Source organism: Globicephala melas, chromosome 12 (genome assembly GCF_963455315.2).
Source record: "Globicephala melas chromosome 12, mGloMel1.2, whole genome shotgun sequence".
Taxonomy (NCBI): Eukaryota; Metazoa; Chordata; class Mammalia; order Artiodactyla; family Delphinidae; genus Globicephala; species Globicephala melas.
In genome coordinates, this window is record NC_083325.1 from 20,678,784 (window position 1) to 20,693,581 (window position 14,798).

Consider the following 14,798-nt stretch of genomic DNA (forward strand, 5'->3'; position numbering starts at 1 on the left):
AAAGATGAAGAAGATAATAAAGGCTTCTCCAAGTGAACTTTCATATTTAAATTAAAAACAAAAGTAACAACAAGAAAGGTAAGTGCTGAAAAAAAAAAACCCTAAACTAAAAGAAAAGGAAGGCTTTGTGGAAAAGAAAAACTATAAACTTTGAAAAAAAGGGATAAAACACTTTTATGTTATACAGTGAAAAAATAGGGAGCCTGCCAGAGGCTGAATAGGGGAATAAGAAGCAGGAGGCCAGACTCCAAAATAGAACACATCCGACCGCAAAGCTGACAGCGCTGACAATAATAACTAAGAAGGGAGGCCATGGTTTTAGGAGGTGATGTTCTTGACAGAAAATAATCAAAAGAATGCTACACTCTTGACAGTTTGGTAATATTTGAAGATTTACTACACAGCAGAGAAGCAGACAGCAGAGCAGTGATGTGCAGAGAGCTACAGCGTCCTCAGCACCCATGCCAATAACAAGTGAGAAAATGGGGGCATCAGATGCCCAAGGGGCCAACGACCACTTCAGGAGTTCCATTTTCCTCTAGGGGGTTGTGTTATTTTACTTTTTTTTTTTTTTTTTTTTTTTTTGCGGTATGCGGGCCTCTCACTGTTGTAGTCTCTCCCGTTGCGGAGCACAGGCTGCAGACGCACAGGCTCAGTGGCCACGTCTCACTGGCCCAGCCGCTCCGCGGCATGTGGGATCTTCCCAGACCAGGGCATGAACCCGTGTCCCCTGCATCGGCAGGCGGACTCTCAACCACTGCGCCACCAGGGAAGCCCTAGGGGGTTGTTTTATTCTAAAAATGAAGGGTGTGTTTTCGAACGAGTTTTAGGCACAATACACTTAAATACACTATTTTCTGAGTCTCTTTTAGGGAAAGAAAACCAGAATGTAGGCTAAGAGGAGGGGAAAATGAGGATTGACTCCAGAGGCCTGTTTAGACCTGTTGCCTGACACAATAGGGGCACCGTGGGGGTGAGAGGCAGCTGTAGCCAGCACAGAGAGCAAGTCAGGTCAGCAAGCATGCCCAGCTGTGCAAGGGCATTCCCTGCTGCACCAGGAATTAAAAGGGGAAAAAAATCACATCACTGACACATTTTCTCATTAAAATGCCATTTGCAGTTGCCGGCCAGCTCTGAGACAAAGTATCATGTATTAAAACCAGTCCCATATTCCCATTCTTTACATATTACAGTCATGTAACAATAAAAGCCAACTCTGCCTTAGTGGGGAAAGGCAAGAAATATTGACAGTAAACTCAGGAATAAGAAATGTATGTCCACTATTGCCACCACTATTTACTTAACGTTGCCTAGGAAGTGTAATCCAACACACTTAAAACAAAACAATTGGACACATGAGAATTAGAAAAGAAAAGGTAGGATTATCTCACACTACAAATAAATGTCTTGAAAGCCAAGTGAGAAACTACTGCAAACAATAAAAGATACCAGTAGCCTTCATACATACAAATAAAAATACACAATTTTAAAATCTAATGGAACAAAAGACATGACTTAAAACAGCAACAAAAAGACACACTACTTAGAAATGTGAAAAACTTTCATGAAGAAAATATTTAAACACTCCTGAAAGATCGAAAAACATACTTGAAAGAAAAGAAATGATGGTGTTCTTGGACAGAAATACCTGGTATCATAACAATGTCAGTCCTTCCTAATTTATTAATTTATATCAATCCCCATGAAATACTACCAGGTTATTGTTATTCTTCTTTTTCTGGAGCTAGATAATTTCATGACTGTGAGATTGGTGCATGCATTATATACAAATCAAATAACCATAAAAAACGTCCAGGAATCAGATCCAAGTACATATAAAAATCTACAGACTTCTACATTTTGCTTTTCTTTTTTACCTCATTAATATAACCTGAATTTGAACTAAGCAGGAATCACTGAAATCGACTGAAACACACTGAATATACAAAAATCATGAATTCATAATGACATGCAATGATAAAGACAACAAGAAGGAAGAAAAAAATTCACTCCTACCATGACCATCACCCATTAATTATCACTGGAAATTTCAAGGAAACTAACTCCTTCCTCTAAAAGTTATCAATTCCAACTTTTCTAAATAAACTCTAAGGTAACTGGGTAGCCCTAGTGAGGAAAACTCTTCGTTTACAGAAGAAAACCGATAAATACAGAGAAAGGGGAAAATTAGAATATATAACTCCTGTTTGTAACACCTAACAAGATAACTGATTCAGGAAAAGGTAAATGGATGAAACTATTAGATGAACAGTTGATGAGAATCTTTATTTATTTATTTATTTATTATGTATTTATTTATTTTTGGCTGTGTTGGGTCTTCATTGCTGTGCACGGGCTTTCTCTAGTTGCAGTGAGTGGGGGCTACTCTTCGTTGCGGTGCACGGGCTTCTCATTTTGGTGGCTTCTCTTGTTGTGGAGCATGGGCTCTACGTGGGCGGGCTGCAGTAGTTGTGGCCCCCAGGCTCTAGAGCACAGGCTCAGTAGTTGTGGCACAGGGGCTTAGTTGCTCCACGGCATGTGGGATCTTCCAGGACCAGGGCTCGAGCCCGTGTCCCCTGCATTGGCAAACAGATTCTTAACCACTGCGCCACCATGCAAGTCTTGATGGTCATCTTTAGAATGAAGGGATAACACTGGCAGCATCTGAACCCAGTGTCAATCAGATGTTAGGTGCCTTCAGAAGTGATACAATATGAAACAGATGGCCTATGAAGCATTCCATCAAAAACATATATCCGAAACCTAATTTAGAAGCTAATTTTCTGCTTATAAGAATGATGAAGGATAGGGGATCATGTTAAACAACAAATGAAAAAGAAACAAGATTTTCAGTTTCCTCAACCAAACAATTGAATCGAAAATAAATAAATAAATAAATGTGTGGGAGACAGCCTGGTCTTGACTAAAAGAGGGGTCAGAAAAACAGGCACATTTAGATTCTCAAGGTCATTAGTAATCAGGAAATGCAAATTAAAACTACAATGAGGCATCACTTTATACCTTTTTGAATGGTCAAATAATAATAAAAAAATACTGAAAATAATAAGCATTGACTAAAATGTGGAGCAAACAGAATTCTCATATATTGCTTTGGAAATGCAAAATGGTACAGCCACTCTGGAAAACAGTTTGCAGTGTTGTAAGAAGTTAAACGTGCATTTACCATGTGACCCAGCAAACCTAGATAGATACTCCTGGACATTTACCCCAAAGAAAAGACATATATCCACACAAAACCTACTGTGAATGTTTATATTAAGATTTATTCATAATCAACCAAAATAACCCAAATGACAAACATTCCAAATGTCCATCCACTTGTGACTGGATAAACAAACTGTGGCAACAACCATCATCTGTATGATGGAATAGTGCTCAGCAATGAAAAAGGTACAAGCTATGGTAAAGGGAACAACAAGACCAATTTCAGAATAATTACGCTAAGTGAAAGAAGCTAGACTTAAAAGGTTAGACACTGCATGATTCCACTTATAGGAAATTCTGGAAAAGAAAAAACGATGGGGACAGATAAAAATATCTGTTGTTTCAAGGAATTGTGGTAACAGGGAGGGAATAGACTAAAAGGCGCACGAAAGAACTTCTTGATTATGCTGGTGGTTACACAAATAGATAGATTTGTCAAAATCCATAGGATTGCACACCTAAAAGTAGTAAAATTTGCTGAATATGAATTACATCTCAATAAACCTGAACTTTAAAAGAGAGCGAGAGAGAGAGAAAGGGAGAAGGGCCTAGGAAACAGAACAACAAATGCAATATATGGAATTTGTTTGAATTCTGATTCACACAAATAACTATGAAAAAATATTTTTAAAGCAAACTGGAATACCTAATTGTGGCCTGAATATTAGCTGAAACCAATAAATTATTTTACATTTTGCTAGATGGAACAATGACAAAATGGTTATGTTCTTTTAAAGCCCATATTTTATATTTTTAAGAATAGCGTTTAGGGGTAAAATGACATGCTTTATAACATCCAGACAAAAACCTAAGAGACACATTTAAAAACTGGCAACATTTGTATAATTCTAGCACCCAGGTGAGGAATATATGACAGTTCATTATAAAAAAGAAACAAGCTAGTCATATAAGCAACTCTATTTTGTGTATATTTGAAAATGTTTATAATTAAAGATTAAAATAATAGCAAACATTTGTTGAGCATTTATCCCGTGTCTGGCAATGTTTTAACTACTTTACAGATTAACACATTTAATGCTCATTGCAAACCTAAGTACAATTATAATCCCCCTTTTATACATGAGAAGACTGAGATCCTCTAAAGTTTAAAAATTGTCCCAATATGAAGTAACCAGTAAGATTCAAGCAGGTTCAGCCTACATTCTTAACCACTTCTAAGTCATAATATAGGTTACAAGGTCTGCTTATAATCTGTCCATATTATTTCTCTTAAATCAGTTATCATGTTGACACACTCAGCTATATATCTTCATGCTCATCATTTTTTTAATTCTGTGATTTCACACTAAAGTAGAAAAACCATACCATCTGCAATTCTCTAAACTGTAACAACAGGCCTAGCTAGATTATGGAAGAGACAAAACGTGAAAGTTAATTTCGCATATAATTTGGAATAAGGTAAATCCATTTGAACTACTACTGTTTTTTGCCAGGAGAATGATTTAGTAAGTGATAAAACTGATTTACTCCACTGGTTCCTTTTCAGTTTCATATGCATACCTTCAATTCCATTTTCCCATCTGCGTTTTCTATTACTGAAACGAAGAAGTGTAGTACACCATAAAACTATCCTAAACAGACTCATGAATATTTAGTAAGATGTTTTTGTATAGGTACGGCTAATCACTGTCAGCTGAAAAAAATGGGAAATGGCAAAGAATTTGTCAACCCGTGGACTTTTACTTCTCCCTGTCTTTTTTATCCTTGGGAAAAAGTATAAACTCTAAAATCTAGCAAAATCAAAGTCATAGCAAAGACTAATGTTTCTCTTTCTGGATTTGTCTCCACCGACAGGAAGTTAAAAATAACACAGGGTTGTACGTGTGATCCTTCTCTGAGGTACATCTCCAAGAGGAATATTTAAAAACAAGATTATGGAGGGATTTGATTTACACATGAAAGTTTAGCCAAGACACATTGATCTAGGGGATAATTTGGGGTGATCCTAATAGCAGTTTGCTTTTAGAGGCCAAAAAAGTTAATCAACTAACATTTTGGGAAGTTAAATACAGCTCCTTTTTCACTGAGAAGGGAACACAATGATAAAATCAAATCACTCAGCACCAAAACTCAAAGCTACAAATGAATTCTTATTTGAATGGAGGGTTATGACTTTTTTCCTCATACTTATTACCTACTCGTCAGGAAATACACTCTAGGAAAACATTATTTAATTCAGATTACATAAATTAGCCAACACTTTGTTCTTCTTCAGATAAGAAAAATGTTATATTTAAGAATGAAATGTCTTCATAAATTTTATTAGATTTCTCCTTTGTATCCATGACCATTTTAAAGGGAAAAATCAGTTACCCTTTGTATTAATTTTCTATCACTGCTATAACAGATTACTACAAATTTAGTAGGTTAAGCAAACACAAATTTATAACCTTAAAGTACTGTACGTCAGAAGTCCAGAATGAGTCTCAGCAGACAAAAATCAAGGTGTCAGCAGAGTTGCATCTTTTCCAGAGGCTCTAGAGAAGAACCTGTTTCTCTGTTTGTTGAGGTTTCTCCCTGAATTCAGTCCTTAGAGGTTGTAGAACTGTCTGCAGTTTCTTGCTGGCAATCAGCTGAGGCCCATTCCCAGCTTTAGATGCCACTACATCCCTTGGTTCACAGCTCCTTTTCTCCATTTTCTAAGCCACCCATATAATCCAGGATTACTTCCCCAGTTCATGGTCTCTAACCTTAATCACATCTGCAACATCCCCTTTGTCATGAAAGAGAACATATTCACAGGTTCTGGGGATCAGACAGTGGACAACTTTGAGGGACCATTACTCTGCTCGTCATACCTTTTGATACTACAACATTAGAATGTGAATTAAATTTCTGCTTGCCCAATATAACCTTTCAGACATTCTTGCCTGGGCTGCATGCATCAAGCACCTGGTAATACTGAGAGCAGGTAACAAGGCAGTGGATAGTGGGGCCATTTCAATCACTGAATTTCTTCCAAACCTTCTGACCAACAAGAACCATAAAGAAGCCATTAATCAACCTGCGTTCCTTACCAAATTATTACTCTTTAAAAAGTATTCAAAGGCATAAGTGATTATGGTCAATTCCAGACTTCTGATCACCGAAAATGTTAAGCATCACCAGGCTGACCTTACAAAATTTCATGCCAACACAAAAAAGACTGTTGCTTTAGTTGATTCTCATATGTATGCTACATAAAGGTACAGCTGCCACTAGCTTTCTTGAAACATTGAAATCATCACTAAATCCACTGCCCACTAAGATTCTCATGAACTGGCATGGAAAGATATTTCACAGCTGCCAGTATTCAATCCCTCTGGCATTCTTGAAAATCAAAACATCAGTTTTCAAGTGTAATAAATCAGTTTCTTCTATGAGAGGAACAGCAGCCAAAAATTAAATTAGGTGTGTCTTCCTAAAATTAACAGCACTGGGAAACTGCCAAAGTCATTGTATATAAAATTCCATTATCATTGTGGTATTTTTCTCCCTCTACAGGTGGGAGGGTGAAACAATTTTCATTTCTGCCTAATTTTTGTCACTTAGCTGTCTTCCAGTCAGGATTCCATCCCACATCCCTTTTTACTTTCCCAACATACATTTATTTAATGACTCCTGGGAGCCAGGCACAGTTCTGGATATTGGAATTTGACAAACTCAAAGATAAGATAAAAATATTTCATGAATATCTCGAAAAAGGTGACAGAGGAACTGGTGAATTTCTGAAACGTCTACACCTTCAAAAAGCAGATCCTAACTGGACAGCTGCATGTAAATCAATGAAGTTAGAACACACCCTCACACCATACACAAAAATAAACTCAAAATGGATTAAAGACTTAAGTATAAGACATGAGACCAAAAAGCTCCTAGAAGTTAACATAGGCAAAACATTCTCAGACATAAATCACTGTAATATTTTCTTAGATCAGTCTCCCAAAGCAAAAGAAATAAGAGCAAAAATAAATGAGACCTAATCAAACTTACAAGTTTTTGCACAGTAAAGGAAACCCTAAACAAAATGAAAAGACAACCTGTGGACTGGGAGAAAACATTTGCAAACAACGCGACGGACAAGGGCTTAATTTCTAAAATACACAAACAGCTCATACAACTCAATATCAAAATGAACAACCCAATTAAATAAGAAAAAAAAAGAAGTAGATCCTAAAAAACATGGATTTCTAAAATCTAATCAGGAGTCGGGGTTGCTACAATGGGCATTTCTTGACCAAAGCTCCAATTCAGACCTACTTGCCTTTCCTGAAATAGTGGTAACTTTTGTAATAACATCTGAGAGCCAAGCATTTGCCATTAAATTTTCTGTCTTCAGTATCAGATGGCCCACAAGCTTGTGGGAGCTTTGTTCAGAAGAAATATCTTTCCTTTGTGCTGAAGAATAGCCAAAGATTTGGAGGTTAAACTATATTCTCCTGATTTCTCCCCAAACAAACACGCTGTCTATTTTAAAAGCCAAGGCAGGGTCTTCCCTGGTAGTGCAGTGGTTGAGAGTCCGCCTGCCGATCAGGGGATGGAGGTTCGTGCCCCGGTCTGGGAGGATCCCACATGCCACGGAGCGGCTGGGCCTGTGAGCCATGGCCGCTGAGCCTGCGCGTCCGGAGCCTGTGCTCCGCAACGGGAGAGGCCACAACAGTGAGAGGCCTGTGTACCGCAAAAAAAAAAAAAAAAAAAAAAAAAAAAAAAAAAGCCAAGGCAATAAAAATATTAAATTTGATGACAAAAGGAGGATTCAATAAAGATTATATTAAAGTGGCCCACTGGTGGAAGAGTTCAGATGTCTAATGGGCCCTGTAGGCACCTTTAAACACAGGATTAAATCTTTAATAAGACCTTGAAAAAACAGTGAATTTCTGTGGTCGTGAGGGAGATCCAGGGCCTCAAGACATACCAGCATTACTACATATGGTTTAGAACCTGGTCTGATACATGATTACAAAATGAAGAGAATTCTAAGAAGAAAATAAAAAGTAGGGTAAAAATTCAAAAAGACAGAATCAAATAAAAAATGTACAACGTATGCTATTAGTAGTAATGTCAAATATGGCAGGAATCCTAAGCAAAATGAAAGTAGGCTACAATAAATTATTAAAAAGCAGAGATAAAAAATTGGAAGTTTGGGATTGACATATACACACTACTATATTTCAAATAGATAACCAACAAGGACTCACTGTACAGCACAGGGAACTCTGCTAAATATTCTGTTATAACCTAAAGGGAAAAACAATTTGAGAAAGAGCAGATACATGTATATGTATAACCGAATCACTCTGCTGTATACCTGAAAGTAACACAACATTGTTAATCAACTATAATCCAATATAAAATAAAAGTAATAAAAAAAGAGAATGTGCCAAAAAAAAAAAGCAGAGATAGCCAATGTGGCTCTTAAATATACAGTTATATACCATTTAACAGACAACATATTTAAAATACAAAAAGACTGAAAGAAAGGAAAATACGCACCATGTGGAAAATTAGATACGATACTTATCTGGCTAGATATTAAGGCTTATTACAAATCAGCAATAATGATAAAATATACTGACTTAGAAATTGTCCAACAGACCAGGACAGAAGAGAGAGCCCAGGAGCAGATCTATGTTACATGGAAAGTCAATGTGGACAGAGGGTACATGGCAGATGAGCTTGCAAAAAGAGACTACATGGGCTTCCCTGGTGGTGCAGTGGTTAAGAATCCACCTGCCCATGCAGGGGACATGGGTTCAAGCCCTGGTCCGGGAAGAGCCCGCATGCCGCGGAGCAACTAAGCCTGTGCACCACAACTACTGAGCCTGTACTCTAGAGCCCGTGAGCCACAACTACTGAGCCTGCACGCCACAACTACTGAAGCCCACACGTCTAGAGCCCGTGCTCTGCAACAAGAGAAGCCACCACAATGAGAAGCCCACACACTACAACCAAGAGTAGCCCCCGCTCGCCGCAACTAGAGAAAGCCCACACAGAGCAACAAAGACCCAACATAGCCAAAGATAAGTAAAAATAAAATAAATTTATACAAGAAAAAAAACATAAAAACAGACTACAAATGCTACTGGGGAAATTGTATTCATCCACACAATGAAAAACATAATTAGATTCCTACCTGACTCATACTTAAAAATATATTCCAGACAAATGATAGATTTGAGTATAAAATGAAAAAATGTTTAAACTAAAAAGAAAATACAATGAAAAAATGTTTAAACTGAAAAGAAAATATCGGAAAATATTTTCTGTCCTTAAGATTAGAAAAGAATTCCTAAGCAAGATGCCTTCCACTAAAAAGGAAACACACAAAATGCAAGTTAAAACAATGATAAATTATTTATCTCAAAAGTAGCAACATCAAAAGTCTCCATTAAATAAAAAATGGCAGAAAACAGTTGAACTTTATACAACCAACAAAGGAATATTATCTTGAAAATATAATGAAAGGCCACATATTAATAAGAAAAAGACAAATGACCTAATAGAAAAAAGATCAAAATATCTAAACAGAAAATTTAAAAGCAAAATACGTAGTGAAACATGTACTTCTAGCTATGGAGCTACTGAGTGTTGGGGTACTTTTCACTCATTTACAATTTCCATTCAGTTGTTGTACTGTCTGGGCCCACTAGTCCACATGAGGATATCTACATGCCAGCTATTCACACCTCAATGACCACACCTGATTAAAGGCAGTGATGATGTTAGTATACCCAAGTATCATCTAAATAATCTATTCAAACATTTTCCACTTACATTTATCAAATGAATTTATAAAATTTTACATTAAAGTATCGGATAAAAAGGACACAATATCACCTTCCTAAACAGAGGGACAGAATTAAACTTAGATTCTCTCATTTTTAGAATAGCAAATGTATTCAGCTCAGAGTGACTGCATGAAGCAAAACCGTCATAAACACATGCAGAGTGCCAGCACTATTAAACTGGTAACACCTTAAAACACCACCTACCTTTATATACCTGACCTAATTGGATTTCAAAATCACAGGGGAAAAGTCAGTGTATTTTAAAGCACCAAATTAATTAATGGTTTAAAATAAATTTTAAGCTATCTATAATAAATGATTTAGAAAGGATGAAGGTACTTCTGCTAATCAAAATATTATATATATTTTTTGTAACTTCTTCAAGCCTGAAATAATTTGTAATAGTCTTCCTACAGTTTGAAAGGGCAAATGTCAGTGACTTTCTAGTACCTTGTCATATCACTGCCAAATGACCTAAAATAACATTTCTAAATGAAAGCTATGTCTTTTTATATGAATCAATATTTTTACAAAACTCATCTAAATAAATATATATTTTTAAAATCCCTAAGTAGATTTTGATGTCATTAAATACCATTTAATGTAATATTGGAAAATTTTATCTGAAAACAAATAAGTGAAATTAAACTAAAAATGCATCATTCCTTCAAAGAATGAAGCATTAAACATTCTGAAACTACTTGGGGTGGTAAGCAATCATAATACAATGGAGTCCAATTATAAGAACTTACAGGTGATCCTAACATCTTAACATTATGTAAAACACATGCCTTAAGCAACTGAACTATGGTTCTCACAGGAACATTTGAAATGCACTAAGATCAAAGAGGAAAATCATGAACTCGGAAAGCTTAAAATGTAAAACCAACGTGAAGAACATGGCCGTAAACTTGTATACTCACATTTTCAAATGGGTAAACTTAAGTAAAATAAATTTAAATTAAAGTGGAAGTTATGCTTTAAAGTTTTTAGTAGACATATTTCCTAAATAATGCATAACTCCATTTCAGAAAACAAGGAAATCTCTGAACTTCTTCATTTATGAATGAAATAATGTTATTTTAATACCAAGTTTAAATGCATAAGGCTTTTAATTTAAACTCTATAAATAACTCACCCACATATTTTACAACAGGCTCAATGCCTAGTGAAGTTGTAGGTTTCAAAAATGAGAGAAAAGCAAACACTAAAAATGAATGATATCATCTATCAATGAGCATGCACACCCCATAAATTTAATCTCAGATATACTAATACCTGGTCTTATAAACAATACATAAATAAATATATGAGCCTTGACTAACAAAATAATGAGATTCTTGTTCTGGACTCTTAGATGGAATAAAGTAGAAGATATAACCTTTTAAAATACTATATAAAGTAATGTGGGTACTTTTTTAAACCGAGGTATATTATACCTCAGTTTATTTGTTTGTTAAATAAAAAGCACAGATATATTTAGTATGTTTAGTTTTAAAAATTGTATACACTGGTGTAACCACCACCCAAAACAAAATATTAAATAGAGAAAATGTCCATCTCCCATAAAATCCCCTTTACCTCCTTCTATTTAATTCCTCTCCTCCCCAACACAGGTAAATGTGGTTGATTTTTTTTAACAAAGCAAACAGAAGTAGACATCTAAATATCTCAATTGGCAACTTACTGAATTGAAATTGTCATTACTAACAAATGTTTGATCTCATTTAGAAGTGTTTTCAGAGTCTGAATAGTGACAAACTTTCATCTTTTAAATGTTTGATTATTGAGAAAAATTTCCAAAGTCATTCATAAATAAGTCTGAAAAAAAGGTAATTACAGAGAAGCAAAAGGAGGTAACATAGTCCAGACACCTAAGTGCCAAGCGCTGGGCTAACCATTTTAGACTACTGCTCTCCTCATTTGCTGTTCACAGCAATCCTGAGAGACAGTTATGATTATCTTTATTTTGGAAATGAGGAAATTGAGATTCAATAATGTTAAGTAATTTGCCCAGGATTCCTCATTTGTAGACCCAGGATTCAAGTTCAGTTCTTGTCCTCCAAAAGAGATGCTCTTGTACTAAACTCCAAGGAGACTCTTTACAGTGGTTAATACTGTTTGGAGGGAAAATGAAACCTCAGGACTTCCTCGCTTTCTGTCTGCGCTTTCAGTACACTTACCCAGCTGTGTGGTAACGGAAGGCAAGCCAGGCAGCAGCAGAATCTAGGGAGATGGACAAATGCCTGTCCTGGGAAAAGTCAGACCTACCTGAAGCAGTTCATGAAAAACCGGGCTTCTAGGAGCAAACCAGAGCAGCAGGTCCATCTTCCTGAAGCTGATGTGGGTCATCCACAGGCAGGACGCTTAAGAGCGCTGGTGAGGGGTTTCACCCCACTATCTCCAGCAACATGACCAAAGGTATGCAAGTGCTTGTAGATTTCAAGAGAAGCTTCGTATTCCTTGGGGAGGTAATTCAAACCAACTCAATAAAGACAAGATGATGACAGCTGACAACCCTGGCCACCCATGGTGGCCCAGGGAATGGTGACAATGCCAGGTTTTTGTTTCGTTTTCTCAATATTTTTCTGCTATGAGGGCACAGTGGGCAGATGGAAGCACATGACAACCATGGGTAATTTCAGCTGGGTGAATCTGTAAAACTAGTTCCTTGAGAATGGATAAGCTCGAAGAGCCAGATACATTCCATTACAAGAGGATATTCTGCTTTGCAGAATACCTAACAAAATATTCCTAAGTACAAATTTGAAACTTACTATGTTCCTTTCAAAATGTCTGATGTAGGCAGTCAAAGATCAAAAAGGAAATGTCGGTTTGAATGCTTCCTTATTTCTTCCAGTGAGTTTGACCAGATGGTAGGCAAGATAGATGACCAATGCCTTACAGAATCTCTGAGCATTTTTGAAAGGATTGTCAATAACCAGGTTTTCAGCAATGTCGCCATAATTCTTTTCTTAAATGAGACAGACTTGCTTGAGGAGAAAGTGCAAATGTTGAGCCCCAGAGATTATTTCTTAGAATTTGAAGAGGATTCTCACTGCTTAAGAGACATCTAAAAGCTCCTGGGGGAATGTTGCTATTAACAAATGCCAGGACCAGCAGCATAAGCTCTTATACCAGCACCTCACAGTACTATCAACATGGAAACACCCGCCTTATTTTCCGAGACGTGCCAGGTACTATTCCTCATGACAACTTTAAGCATCTTATTCTACAGTGATGCACAAAAAAAAAAAACTTGTTATTCTAGTATCTTCTCGTGTTTTTATTTTTTTTAATTTATTTATTTTATTTATTTTTGGCTGCATTGGGTCTTCGTTGCTGTGCATGGGCTTTCTCTAGCTGCGGCAATCGGGGGCTACTCTTCGTTGCGGTGCATGAGCTTCTCATGACAGCGGCTTCTCTTGCTGTGGAGCACAGGCTCTAGGTGCGTGGGCTTCAGTAGTTGTGGCATGCGGGCTCAGTAGTTGTGGCATGCGGGCTCAGTAGCTGTGGCTCACGGGCTCTAGAGCGCAGGTTCAGTAGTTGTGGCGCACAGGCTTAATTGCTCTGCGGCATGTGGGATCTTCCTGGACCAGGGCTCGAACCCGTGTCCCCTGCATTGGCAGACGGATTCTTAACCACTGCACCACCTTGTGAGGTGGTAACTCATTGTAGTTTTGAGTTGCATTTCTCTAGAATTAGAAAAATCTTGATTCTATGCTTAACTTCTTGGAAATCTTAGTCCCTCATCTGCAGACTTTGGTTTGTGGCTGAAACCTGCTGAATAACATAATCTGCAAAGTTCAGGTTTTGATCTGTTTCAGTATGGCTATGATTTCAGTTAAGTGGTAATCTCCTAGCAGACCTCAAACTAGGTAAACTTCAGGCTTTAAATTTTTCCACTTTTAAAACTGAATACTCTGTTGGTGCCAACTACTGGCATCCTTAAATACTGTAGGTATGAGGACAAGCAAAACAAGCAAGTTTAAGATCTTTCCTCTGCCTTACATCTGTTACATATCTTTATGGTGGCCTCCTACTTTGAAAAAGATATTGGAAAAAAAATTGATCTAAGGAATGACATTCTCTAAGTTTACACAGATCTAGCCTTCATGTTTTTTAAACTGCTTGTACACCCACCTCACCTTGTTTTTGAATTCTGTGGTTTTTGAAGACAACATTCTCAAGGTTTTAAAGTTTATACAAGGATTTCTGGTATGATGCTAATTAAGGGTTTGCAAGTGGTACCAAAGAGCCAAAGGTACATGAATGCCATATATAATATTTTGATCAAAAGGAAAGAGTGGAAAAGAATTTGCCTTTTTCATATTTAATTATTATATAATTAATGTACCATATGTAGAACATTCTGGCCATAACAGCAACTAAAAACTGCAAGCAACTTCATAATAGAATGGTCTAAATAAATATATACTTTCCATAAACATTTTTTAAAAATAAAAAAATCAGATGTCACTATATTTTAATAAAGCTAGTTTTCTTAGCATCATTAACTTCTACAGTGGAAGAGATGTAAGGTAATATGTGTTGACCTTGTAATTTTTTAAATGAGGAAACTAAAGTAGAAGACAGTGAACAGTTAAAAGTGGACATAAAATCCACTCTCTCTTTTCCAAGTCTGGGTTCCTCTCCAAGTTTTCTGGGAAAACTCATTCACAGTTTTCAAACATCTTTAGTCTGAATGCTTTTCTCAAAAGTAATCAAATGCATAGATTTGGTATAAAAACAGATCAAAGCAGAGGTGTTCAGGTAGAAGTTGTT

The 14,798-nt window shown here is 36.6% G+C and overlaps 1 protein-coding gene and 1 pseudogene across 2 annotated transcripts in view; one reads left to right on the forward strand and one right to left on the reverse strand.

The window, feature by feature from the left end:
• CTNNA2 (catenin alpha 2) overlaps nt 1-14,798 on the reverse strand; it is a 1,193,101-nt gene that overhangs the window by 1,117,992 nt on the left and 60,311 nt on the right. The window lies entirely within an intron of this gene.
• On the forward strand, nt 12,245-13,254 carry LOC115842531 (guanine nucleotide-binding protein subunit alpha-13 pseudogene; annotated as a pseudogene).